The following is a 15,000-nucleotide window of genomic DNA, read 5'->3' on the forward strand; positions in this document are numbered from 1 at the left end:
GCACAACAGGGCTGGGTTCTCCAACCTGCCAGAGGCCATGGAGGTCTTCACTGTGTTGACAATACCCAGAGGCCTTGGAGGTCTTCACTGTGTTGACAATACCCAGAGGCCTTGGAGGTCTTCACTGTGTTGACAATACCCAGAGGCCTTGGAGGTCTTCACTGTGTTGACAATAAGAGGCCTTGGAGGTCTTCACTGTGTTGACAATACCCAGAGGCCTTGGAGGTCTTCACTGTGTTGACAATACCCAGAGGCCTTGGAGGTCTTCACTGTGTATGACACATACCCAGAGGCCTTGGAGGTCTTCACTGTGTTGACAATACCCAGAGGCCTTGGAGGTCTTCACTGTGTTGACAATACCCAGAGGCCTTGGAGGTCTTCACTGTGTTGACAATACCCAGAGGCCTTGGAGGTCTTCACTGTGTTGACAATACCCAGAGACCTTGGAGGTCTTCACTGTGTTGACAATACCCAGAGGCCTTGGAGGTCTTCACTGTGTTGACAATACCCAGAGGCCTTGGAGGTCTTCACTGTGTTGACAATACCCAGAGGCCTTGGAGGTCTTCACTGTGTTGACAATACCCAGAGGCCTTGGAGGTCTTCACTGTGTTGACAATACCCAGAGGCCTTGGAGGTCTTCACTGTGTTGACAATACCCAGAGGCCTTGGAGGTCTTCACTGTGTTGACAATACCCAGAGGCCTTGGAGGTCTTCACTGTGTTGACAATACCCAGAGGCCTTGGAGGTCTTCACTGTGTTGACAATACCCAGAGGCCTTGGAGGTCTTCACTGTGTTGACAATACCCAGAGGCCTTGGAGGTCTTCACTGTGTTGACAATACCCAGAGGCCTTGGAGGTCTTCACTGTGTTGACAATACCCAGAGGCCTTGGAGGTCTTCACTGTGTTGACAATACCCAGAGGCCTTGGAGGTCTTGTTGACATCACAACTAAACACACTGCTGGGGGTTGTACATAACACGCCCCTTCAACGCAGGCAGGCAGGCAGGCAGGCAGGCAGGCAGGCAGGCAGGCAGGCAGGCAGGCAGGCAGGCAGGCAGGCAGGCAGGCAGGCAGGCAGGCAGGCAGGCAGGCAGGCAGGCAGGCAGGCAGGCAGGCAGGCAGGCAGGCAGGCAGGCAGGCAGACAGACAGTTTTATTAGTCGTACTTGAAACATTTGGTATTTATCTTCCAACAAAATGCTTACTTGCAGGTCTTGACAATGAAACTACAATAAGAAAATATATAAGAACACAAAACAAAGTAAAGAGAATAAACATTCTAGCATCAATATGAAACAGAAAGGTACATTTTATAGTCCAATATTTATACGTTTTGGGAAAGTGGGGGTTGGGGGACGTGGGGGTTGGGGGAAGTGGTGTGTGTGTGTGTGTGTGTGTGTGTGTGTGTGTGTGTGTGTGTGTGTGTGTGTGTGTGTGTGTGTGTGTGTGTGTGTGTGTGTGTGTGTGTGTGTGTGTGTGTGTGTGTGTGTGTGTGTGTGTGTGGAGAATCAAAGCAGGTGGTCAGTCCAGTTCAAGTGTTCAGCAGTCTGATGGCTTGTAGACAGAAACTGTCTCTGAGCCAGTTAGTATCAGACCTCATGTTCCAATACAGTAAGGGAGAGAACAGCTCATGGTGGAGATAGAATGGAGGGAGAATAGATCTAGAGATGGAGTCAGATATAGAATGGAGGGAGAATAGATCTAGAGATGGAGTCAGATATAGAATGGAGGGAGAATAGATCTAGAGATGGAGTCAGATATAGAATGGAGGGAGAATAGATCTAGAGATGGAGGGAGTCAGATATAGAATGGAGGGAGAATAGATCTAGAGATGGAGTCAGATATAGAATGGAGGGAGAATAGATCTAGAGATGGAGTCAGAGATAGAATGGAGGGAGGGAGGGAGAATAGATCTAGAGATGGAGTCAGATATAGAATGGAGGGAGGGAGGGAGAATAGATCTACAGATGGAGTCAGATATAGAATGGATGGAGGGAGAATAGATCTAGAGATGGAGTCAGAGATAGAATGGAGGGAGGGAGAATAGATCTAGAGATGGAGTCAGAGATAGAATGGAGGGAGGGAGGGAGAATAGATCTAGAGATGGAGTCAGAGATAGAATGGAGGGAGGGAGAATAGATCTAGAGATGGAGTCAGATATAGAATGGAGGGAGGGAGGGAAAATAGATCTAGAGATGGAGTCAGATATAGAATGGAGGGAGAATAGATCTAGAGATGGAGTCAGAGATAGAATGGAGGGAGGGAGAATAGATCTAGAGATGGAGTCAGATATAGAATGGAGGGAGGGAGGATAGATCTAGAGATGGAGTCAGATATAGAATGGATGGAGGGAGAATAGATCTAGAGATGGAGTCAGATATAGAATGGAGGGAGAATAGATCTAGAGATGGAGTCAGATATAGAATGGAGGGAGAATAGATCTAGAGATGGAGTCAGATATAGAATGGAGGGAGAATAGATCTAGAGATGGAGTCAGATATAGAATGGAGGGAGAATAGATCTAGAGATGGAGTCAGAGATAGAATGGAGGGAGGGAGGGAGGGAGAATAGATCTAGAGATGGAGTCAGATATAGAATGGAGGGAGGGAGGTAGAATAGATCTAGAGATGGAGTCAGATATAGAATGGATGGAGGGAGAATAGATCTAGAGATGGAGTCAGATATAGAATGGAGGGAGAATAGATCTAGAGATGGAGTCAGATATAGAATGGATGGAGGGAGGGAAAATAGATCTAGAGATGGAGTCAGATATAGAATGGAGGGAGGGAGGGAGAATAGATCTAGAGATGGAGTCAGTGCCGCCTCTACACTCTAACCACTAGGCTACGCTGCCACCTCTACACTCTAACCACTAGGCTACATGCCGCCTCTACACTCTAACCACTAGGCTACATGCCACCTCTACACTCTAACCACTAGGCTACATGCCACCTATACACTCTAACCACTAGGCTACATGCCACCTCTACACTCTAACCACTAGGCTACTTGCCACCTCTACACTCTAACCACTAGGCTACATGCCACCTCTACACTCTAACCACTAGGCTACTTGCCACCTCTACACTCTATCCACTAGGCTACATGCCACCTCTACACTCTAACCACTAGGCTACTTGCCACCTCTACACTCTATCCACTAGGCTACTTGCCACCTCTACACTCTATCCACTAGGCTACATGCCACCTCTACACTCTAACCACTAGGCTAATAATAATAATAATAATAATATATGCCATTTAGCAGACGCTTTTATCCAAAGCGACTTACAGTCATGTGTGCATACATTCTACGTATGGGTGGTCCCTGGGATTGAACCCACTATCCTGGCGTTACAAGCACCATGCTCTACCAACTGAGCTACATGCCACCTCTACACTCTAACCACTAGGCTACTTGCCACCTCTACACTCTAACCACTAGGCTACATGCCACCTCTACACTCTATCCACTAGGCTACTTCCCACCTCTACACTCTATCCACTAGGCTACTTGCCACCTCTACACTCTATCCACTAGGCTACTTGCCACCTCTACACTCTAACCACTAGGCTACTTGTATCCCCAGGGTAGCCTAGTGGTTAGAGTACTAGATGGCTTCTAATTGATCCTTTAGGTGTTAAGGTGCACACCTGTATATATATACTACAGCCCACCAACATAATGCACTTTAATGAATTCATTCAGTAGTGCATTGGGCCCAGTGCAGGAAAGTAATCCTAAATATAATGCTGGAGTAGACATTAAAGCAGAATGGATCACCTCTCATATCTACCTCCATCACTCCAGTGTTCCTGTCTCCTTCCCCCTATACATATCTACCTCCATCACTCCAGTATCCCTGTCTCCTTCCCCCTATACATATCTACCTCCATCACTCCAGTATCCCTGTCTCCTTCCCCCTATACATATCTACCTCCATCACTCCAGTATCCCTGTCTCCTTCCCCCTATACATATCTACCTCCATCACTCCAGTATCCCTGTCTCCTTCCCCCTATACATATCTACCTCCATCACTCCAGTATCCCTGTCTCCTTCCCCTATACATATCTACCTCCATCACTCCAGTATCCCTGTCCCCTTCCCCATATACATATCTACCTCCATCACTCCAGTATCCCTGTCTCCTTCCCCCTATACATATCTACCTCCATCACTCCAGTATCCCTGTCTCCTTCCCCCTATACATATCTACCTCCATCACTCCAGTATCCCTGTCCCCTTCCCCCTATACATATCTACCTCCATCACTCCCTGTCTCCTTCCCCCTATACATATCTACCTCCATCACTCCAGTATCCCTGTCCCCTTCCCCCTATACATATCTACCTCCATCACTCCAGTATCCCTGTCCCCTTCCCCCTATACATATCTACCACCATCACTCCAGTGTCCCTGTCTCCTTCCCCTATACATATCTACCTCCATCACTCCAGTAACCCTGTCTCCTTCCCCTATACATATCTACCTCCATCACTCCAGTAACCCTGTCTCCTTCCCCTATACATATCTACCACCATCACTCCAGTGTCCCTGTCTCCTTCCCCTATACATATCTACCTCCATCACTCCAGTAACCCTGTCACCTTACCCCTCTACATATCTACCTCCATCACTCCAGTGTTCCTGTCTCCTTCCCCCTATACATATCTACCTCCATCACTCCCTGTCTCCTTCCCCCTATACATATCTACCTCCATCACTCCAGTATCCCTGTCTCCTCCCCCTATACATATCTACCTCCATCACTATACATATCTACCTCCATCACTCCAGTGTTCCTGTCTCCTTCCCCCTATACATATCTACCTCCATCACTCCCTGTCTCCTTACCCCTATACATATCTACCTCCATCACTCCCTGTCTCCTTACCCCTATACATATCTACCTCCATCACTCCAGTATCCCTGTCTCCTCCCCCTATACATATCTACCTCCATCACTCCAGTATCCCTGTCTCCTCCCCCTATACATATCTACCTCCATCACTCCAGTATCCCTGTCTCCTTCCCCCTGTACATATCTACCTCCATCACTCCAGTGTTCCTGTCTCCTTCCCCCTATACATATCTACCTCCATCACTCCAGTATCCCTGTCTCCTTCCCCCTATACATATCTACCTCCATCACTCCAGTATCCCTGTCTCCTTCCCCCTATACATATCTACCTCCATCACTCCAGTATCCCTGTCTCCTTCCCCCTATACATATCTACCTCCATCACTCCAGTATCCCTGTCTCCTCCCCCTATACATATCTACCTCCATCACTCCAGTATCCCTGTCTCCTCCCCTATACATATCTACCTCCATCACTCCAGTGTTCCTGTCTCCTTCCCCCTATACATATCTACCTCCATCACTCCAGTATCCCTGTCTCCTTCCCCTATACATATCTACCTCCATCACTCCAGTATCCCTGTCTCCTTCCCCCTATACATATCTACCTCCATCACTCCAGTATCCCTGTCTCCTTCCCCCTATACATATCTACCTCCATCACTCCAGTATCCCTGTCTCCTTCCCCCTATACATATCTACCTCCATCACTCCAGTATCCCTGTCTCCTCCCCCTATACATATCTACCTCCATCACTCCAGTATCCCTGTCTCCTTCCCCCTATACATATCTACCTCCATCACTCCAGTATCCCTGTCTCCTCCCCCTATACATATCTACCTCCATCACTCCAGTATCCCTGTCTCCTTCCCCCTATACATATCTACCTCCATCACTCCAGTATCCCTGTCCCCTTCCCCCTATACATATCTACCTCCATCACTCCAGTATCCCTGTCTCCTTCCCCCTATACATATCTACCTCCATCACTCCAGTATCCCTGTCCCCTTACCCCTATACATATCTACCTCCATCACTCCAGTATCCCTGTCCCCTTCCCCCTATACATATCTACCTCCATCACTCCAGTATCCCTGTCTCCTCCCCCTATACATATCTACCTCCATCACTCCAGTATCCCTGTCTCCTCCCCCTATACATATCTACCACCATCACTCCAGTGTCCCTGTCTCCTATACATATCTACCTCCATCACTCCAGTATCCCTGTCTCCTTCCCCCTATACATATCTACCTCCATCACTCCAGTATCCCTGTCTCCTTCCCCCTATACATATCTACCTCCATCACTCCAGTATCCCTGTCTCCTCCCCCTATACATATCTACCTCCATCACTCCAGTGTTCCTGTCTCCTTCCCCCTATACATATCTACCTCCATCACTCCAGTATCCCTGTCTCCTCCCCCTATACATATCTACCTCCATCACTCCAGTATCCCTGTCTCCTTCCCCCTATACATATCTACCTCCATCACTCCAGTATCCCTGTCTCCTTCCCCCTATACATATCTACCTCCATCACTCCAGTATCCCTGTCTCCTCCCCCTATACATATCTACCTCCATCACTCCAGTATCCCTGTCCCCTTCCCCCTATACATATCTACCTCCATCACTCCAGTATCCCTGTCTCCTTCCCCCTATACATATCTACCTCCATCACTCCAGTATCCCTGTCACCTTCCCCCTATACATATCTACCTCCATCACTCCAGTATCCCTGTCTCCTTCCCCCTATACATATCTACCTCCATCACTCCAGTATCCCTGTCTCCTTCCCCCTATACATATCTACCTCCATCACTCCAGTATCCCTGTCTCCTTCCCCCTATACATATCTACCTCCATCACTCCAGTATCCCTGTCCCCTTCCCCCTATACATATCTACCTCCATCACTCCCTGTCTCCTTCCCCCTATACATATCTACCTCCATCACTCCAGTATCCCTGTCCCCTTCCCCCTATACATATCTACCTCCATCACTCCAGTATCCCTGTCCCCTTCCCCCTATACATATCTACCACCATCACTCCAGTGTCCCTGACTCCTTCCCCTATACATATCTACCTCCATCACTCCAGTAACCCTGTCTCCTTCCCCTATACATATCTACCTCCATCACTCCAGTATCCCTGTCACCTTACCCCTCTACATATCTACCTCCATCACTCCAGTGTTCCTGTCTCCTTCCCCCTATACATATCTACCTCCATCACTCCCTGTCTCCTCCCCCTATACATATCTACCTCCATCACTATACATATCTACCTCCATCACTCCAGTGTTCCTGTCTCCTTCCCCCTATACATATCTACCTCCATCACTCCCTGTCTCCTTACCCCTATACATATCTACCTCCATCACTCCCTGTCTCCTTACCCCTATACATATCTACCTCCATCACTCCAGTATCCCTGTCTCCTCCCCCTATACATATCTACCTCCATCACTCCAGTATCCCTGTCTCCTCCCCCTATACATATCTACCTCCATCACTATACATATCTACCTCCATCACTCCAGTGTTCCTGTCTCCTTCTCCCTATACATATCTACCTCCATCACTCCAGTATCCCTGTCTCCTTCCCCCTATACATATCTACCTCCATCACCCAGTATCCCTGTCTCCTTCCCCTATACATATCTACCTCCATCACTCCAGTATCCCTGTCCCCTTCCCCCTATACATATCTACCTCAATCACTCCAGTATCCCTGTCTCCTCCCCCTATACATATCTACCTCCATCACTCCAGTGTTCCTGTCTCCTTCCCCCTATACATATCTACCTCCATCACTCCAGTATCCCTGTCTCCTTCCCCCTATACATATCTACCTCCATCACTCCAGTGTTCCTGTCTCCTTCCCCTATACATATCTACCTCCATCACTCCAGTATCCCTGTCTCCTTCCCCCTATACATATCTACCTCCATCACTCCAGTGTTCCTGTCTCCTTCCCCCTATACATATCTACCTCCATCACTCCCTGTCTCCTTACCCCTATACATATCTACCTCCATCACTCCCTGTCTCCTTACCCCTATACATATCTACCTCCATCACTCCAGTATCCCTGTCTCCTCCCCTATACATATCTACCTCCATCACTCCAGTATCCCTGTCTCCTCCCCTATACATATCTACCTCCATCACTATACATATCTACCTCCATCACTCCAGTGTTCCTGTCTCCTTCCCCTATACATATCTACCTCCATCACTCCCTGTCTCCTTACCCCTATACATATCTACCTCCATCACTCCCTGTCTCCTTACCCCTATACATATCTACCTCCATCACTCCAGTATCCCTGTCTCCTCCCCCTATACATATCTACCTCCATCACTCCAGTATCCCTGTCTCCTCCCTATACATATCTACCTCCATCACTATACATATCTACCTCCATCACTCCAGTGTTCCTGTCTCCTTCTCCCTATACATATCTACCTCCATCACTCCAGTATCCCTGTCTCCTTCCCCCTATACATATCTACCTCCATCACTCCAGTATCCCTGTCTCCTTCCCCCTATACATATCTACCTCCATCACTCCAGTATCCCTGTCTCCTTCCCCCTATACATATCTACCTCCATCACTCCAGTATCCCTGTCTCCTCCCCCTATACATATCTACCTCCATCACTCCAGTATCCCTGTCTCCTCCCCCTATACATATCTACCTCCATCACTCCAGTGTTCCTGTCTCCTTCCCCCTATACATATCTACCTCCATCACTCCAGTATCCCTGTCTCCTTCCCCCTATACATATCTACCTCCATCACTCCAGTGTTCCTGTCTCCTTCCCCCTATACATATCTACCTCCATCACTCCAGTATCCCTGTCTCCTTCCCCCTATACATATCTACCTCCATCACTCCAGTATCCCTGTCCCCTTCCCCCTATACATATCTACCTCCATCACTACAGTATCCCTGTCTCCTTCCCCCTATACATATCTACCTCCATCACTCCAGTATCCCTGTCTCCTATACATATCTACCTCCATCACTACAGTATCCCTGTCTCCTTCCCCTATACATATCTACCTCCATCACTCCAGTATCCCTGTCCCCTTCCCCTATACATATCTACCTCCATCACTCCAGTATCCCTGTCTCCTTCCCCCTATACATATCTACCTCCATCACTCCAGTATCCCTGTCTCCTTCCCCCTATACATATCTACCTCCATCACTCCAGTGTCCCTGTCCCCTATACATATCTACCTCCATCACTCCAGTATCCCTGTCCCCTTCCCCCTATACATATCTACCTCCATCACTACAGTATCCCTGTCTCCTTCCCCCTATACATATCTACCTCCATCACTCCAGTATCCCTGTCTCCTTCCCCCTATACATATCTACCTCCATCACTCCAGTATCCCTGTCTCCTTCCCCCTATACATATCTACCTCCATCACTCCAGTGTCCCTGTCCCCTATACATATCTACCTCCATCACTCCAGTATCCCTGTCTCCTTACCCCTATACATATCTACCTCCATCACTCCAGTATCCCTGTCCCCTTCCCCCTATACATATCTACCTCCATCACTCCAGTATCCCTGTCTCCTATACATATCTACCTCCATCACTCCAGTATCCCTGTCTCCTTCCCCCTATACATATCTACCTCCATCACTCCAGTATCCCTGTCTCCTTCCCCCTATACATATCTACCTCCATCACTCCAGTATCCCTGTCCCCTTCCCCCTATACATATCTACCTCCATCACTCCAGTATCCCTGTCTCCTTCCCCCTATACATATCTACCTCCATCACTCCAGTATCCCTGTCCCCTATACATATCTACCTCCATCACTCCAGTATCCCTGTCCCCTATACATATCTACCTCCATCACTCCAGTATCCCTGTCTCCTTCCCCCTATACATATCTACCTCCATCACTCCAGTATCCCTGTCTCCTTACCCCTATACATATCTACCTCCATCACTCCAGTATCCCTGTCTCCTTACCCCTATACATATCTACCTCCATCACTCCAGTATCCCTGTCTCCTTCCCCCTATACATATCTACCTCCATCACTCCAGTATCCCTGTCTCCTTCCCCCTATACATATCTACCTCCATCACTCCAGTATCCCTGTCTCCTTCCCCCTATACATATCTACCTCCATCACTCCAGTATCCCTGTCTCCTTCCCCCTAAACATATCTACTTCCATCACCCCAGTGTCCCTGTCCCCTGTACATATCTACCTCCATCACTCCAGTGTTCCTGTCTCCTTCCCCCTATACATATCTACCTCCATCACTCCCTGTCTCCTTACCCCTATACATATCTACCTCCATCACTCCCTGTCTCCTTCCCCCTATACATATCTACCTCCATCACTCCAGTATCCCTGTCCCCTTCCCCCTATACATATCTACCTCCATCACTCCAGTATCCCTGTCCCCTTCCCCCTATACATATCTACCACCATCACTCCAGTGTCCCTGACTCCTTCCCCTATACATATCTACCTCCATCACTCCAGTAACCCTGTCTCCTTCCCCTATACATATCTACCTCCATCACTCCAGTATCCCTGTCACCTTACCCCTCTACATATCTACCTCCATCACTCCAGTGTTCCTGTCTCCTTCCCCCTATACATATCTACCTCCATCACTCCCTGTCTCCTCCCCCTATACATATCTACCTCCATCACTATACATATCTACCTCCATCACTCCAGTGTTCCTGTCTCCTTCCCCCCTATACATATCTACCTCCATCACTCCCTGTCTCCTTACCCCTATACATATCTACCTCCATCACTCCCTGTCTCCTTACCCCTATACATATCTACCTCCATCACTCCAGTATCCCTGTCTCCTCCCCCTATACATATCTACCTCCATCACTCCAGTATCCCTGTCTCCTCCCCCTATACATATCTACCTCCATCACTATACATATCTACCTCCATCACTCCAGTGTTCCTGTCTCCTTCTCCCTATACATATCTACCTCCATCACTCCAGTATCCCTGTCTCCTTCCCCCTATACATATCTACCTCCATCACTCCAGTATCCCTGTCTCCTTCCCCCTATACATATCTACCTCCATCACTCCAGTATCCCTGTCTCCTTCCCCCTATACATATCTACCTCCATCACTCCAGTATCCCTGTCTCCTCCCCCTATACATATCTACCTCCATCACTCCAGTATCCCTGTCTCCTCCCCCTATACATATCTACCTCCATCACTCCAGTGTTCCTGTCTCCTTCCCCCTATACATATCTACCTCCATCACTCCAGTATCCCTGTCTCCTTCCCCCTATACATATCTACCTCCATCACTCCAGTGTTCCTGTCTCCTTCCCCCTATACATATCTACCTCCATCACTCCAGTATCCCTGTCTCCTTCCCCCTATACATATCTACCTCCATCACTCCAGTATCCCTGTCCCCTTCCCCCTATACATATCTACCTCCATCACTACAGTATCCCTGTCTCCTTCCCCCTATACATATCTACCTCCATCACTCCAGTATCCCTGTCTCCTATACATATCTACCTCCATCACTACAGTATCCCTGTCTCCTTCCCCCTATACATATCTACCTCCATCACTCCAGTATCCCTGTCCCCTTCCCCCTATACATATCTACCTCCATCACTCCAGTATCCCTGTCTCCTTCCCCCTATACATATCTACCTCCATCACTCCAGTATCCCTGTCTCCTTCCCCCTATACATATCTACCTCCATCACTCCAGTATCCCTGTCTCCTTCCCCCTATACATATCTACCTCCATCACTCCAGTGTCCCTGTCCCCTATACATATCTACCTCCATCACTCCAGTATCCCTGTCCCCTTCCCCCTATACATATCTACCTCCATCACTACAGTATCCCTGTCTCCTTCCCCCTATACATATCTACCTCCATCACTCCAGTATCCCTGTCTCCTTCCCCTATACATATCTACCTCCATCACTCCAGTATCCCTGTCTCCTTCCCCTATACATATCTACCTCCATCACTCCAGTGTCCCTGTCCCCTATACATATCTACCTCCATCACTCCAGTATCCCTGTCTCCTTACCCCTATACATATCTACCTCCATCACTCCAGTATCCCTGTCCCCTTCCCCCTATACATATCTACCTCCATCACTCCAGTATCCCTGTCTCCTATACATATCTACCTCCATCACTCCAGTATCCTGTCTCCTTCCCCCTATACATATCTACCTCCATCACTCCAGTATCCCTGTCTCCTTCCCCCTATACATATCTACCTCCATCACTCCAGTATCCCTGTCCCTTCCCCTATACATATCTACCTCCATCACTCCAGTATCCCTGTCTCCTTCCCCCTATACATATCTAATCACTCCAGTATCCCTGTCCCCTATACATATCTACCTCCATCACTCCAGTATCCCTGTCCCCTATACATATCTACCTCCATCACTCCAGTATCCCTGTCTCCTTCCCCCTATACATATCTACCTCCATCACTCCAGTATCCCTGTCTCCTTACCCCTATACATATCTACCTCCATCACTCCAGTATCCCTGTCTCCTTACCCCTATACATATCTACCTCCATCACTCCAGTATCCCTGTCTCCTTCCCCCTATACATATCTACCTCCATCACTCCAGTATCCCTGTCTCCTATACATATCTACCTCCATCACTCCAGTATCCCTGTCTCCTTCCCCCTATACATATCTACCTCCATCACTCCAGTATCCCTGTCTCCTTCCCCTAAACATATCTATTCCATCACCCCAGTGTCCCTGTCCCTGTACATATCTACCTCCATCACTCCAGTGTTCCTGTCTCCTTCCCCTATACATATCTACCTCCATCACTCCCTGTCTCCTTACCCCTATACATATCTACCTCCATCACTCCCTGTCTCCTTACCCCTATACATATCTACCTCCATCACTCCAGTATCCCTGTCTCCTTCCCCCTATACATATCTACCTCCATCACTCCAGTATCCCTGTCTCCTTCCCCCTATACATATCTACCTCCATCACTCCAGTATCCCTGTCTCCTTCCCCCTATACATATCTACCTCCATCACTCCAGTATCCCTGTCTCCTTCCCCCTATACATATCTACCTCCATCACTCCAGTATCCCTGTCTCCTTCCCCCTATACATATCTACCTCCATCACTCCAGTATCCCTGTCCCCTTCCCTCTATACATATCTACCTCCATCACTCCAGTATCCCTGTACATTATTAACATGGACCTGACCCTGTACATTATTAACATGGACCTGACCCTGTACATTATTAACATGGACCTGACCCTGTACATTATTAACATGGACCTGACCCTGTACATTATTAACATGGACCTGACCCTGTACATTATTAACATGGACCTGACCCTGTACATTATTAACATGGACCTGACCCTGTACATTATTAACATGGACCTGACCCTGTACATTATTAACATGGACCTGACCCTGTACATTATTAACATGGACCTGACCCTGTACATTATTAACATGGACCTGACCCTGTACATTATTAACATGGACCTGACCCTGTACATTATTAACATGGACCTGACCCTGTACATTATTAACATGGACCTGACCCTGTACATTATTAACATGGACCTGACCCTGTACATTATTAACATGGACCTGACCCTGTACATTATTAACATGGACCTGACCCTGTACATTATTAACATGGACCTGACCCTGTACATTATTAACATGGACCTGACCCTGTACATTATTAACATGGACCTGACCCTGTACATTATTAACATGGACCTGACCCTGTACATTATTAACATGGACCTGACCCTGTACATTATTAACATGGACCTGACCCTGTACATTATTAACATGGACCTGACCCTGTACATTATTAACATGGACCTGACCCTGTACATTATTAACATGGACCTGACCCTGTACATTATTAACATGGACCTGACCCTGTACATTATTAACATGGACCTGACCCTGTACATTATTAACATGGACCTGACCCTGTACATTATTAACATGGACCTGACCCTGTACATTATTAACATGGACCTGACCCTGTACATTATTAACATGGACCTGACCCTGTACATTATTAACATGGACCTGACCCTGTACATTATTAACATGGACCTGACCCTGTACATTATTAACATGGACCTGACCCTGTACATTATTAACATGGACCTGACCCTGTACATTATTAACATGGACCTGACCCTGTACATTATTAACATGGACCTGACCCTGTACATTATTAACATGGACCTGACCCTGTACATTATTAACATGGACCTGACCCTGTACATTATTAACATGGACCTGACCCTGTACATTATTAACATGGACCTGACCCTGTACATTATTAACATGGACCTGACCCTGTACATTATTAACATGGACCTGACCCTGTACATTATTAACATGGACCTGACCCTGTACATTATTAACATGGACCTGACCCTGTACATTATTAACATGGACCTGACCCTGTACATTATTAACATGGACCTGACCCTGTACATTATTAACATGGACCTGACCCTGTACATTATTAACATGGACCTGACCCTGTACATTATTAACATGGACCTGACCCTGTACATTATTAACATGGACCTGACCCTGTACATTATTAACATGGACCTGACCCTGTACATTATTAACATGGACCTGACCCTGTACATTATTAACATGGACCTGACCCTGTACATTATTAACATGGACCTGACCCTGTACATTATTAACATGGACCTGACCCTGTACATTATTAACATGGACCTGACCCTGTACATTATTAACATGGACCTGACCCTGTACATTATTAACATGGACCTGACCCTGTACATTATTAACATGGACCTGACCCTGTACATTATTAACATGGACCTGACCCTGTACATTATTAACATGGACCTGACCCTGTACATTATTAACATGGACCTGACCCTGTACATTATTAACATGGACCTGACCCTGTACATTATTAACATGGACCTGACCCTGTACATTATTAACATGGACCTGACCCTGTACATTATTAACATGGACCTGACCCTGTACATTATTAACATGGACCTGACCCTGTACATTATTAACATGGACCTGAC

General features: G+C 47.3%; 1 protein-coding gene across 2 annotated transcripts in view; it reads right to left on the reverse strand.

The window, feature by feature from the left end:
- Positions 1-15,000, reverse strand: part of LOC123998170 (tumor protein p63-regulated gene 1-like protein) — an 87,244-nt gene that overhangs the window by 13,078 nt on the left and 59,166 nt on the right. The gene's annotated exons all lie outside the window — the stretch shown is intronic.

Source organism: Oncorhynchus gorbuscha, linkage group LG15 (assembly GCF_021184085.1).
Source record: "Oncorhynchus gorbuscha isolate QuinsamMale2020 ecotype Even-year linkage group LG15, OgorEven_v1.0, whole genome shotgun sequence".
Classification (NCBI taxonomy): Eukaryota; Metazoa; Chordata; class Actinopteri; order Salmoniformes; family Salmonidae; genus Oncorhynchus; species Oncorhynchus gorbuscha.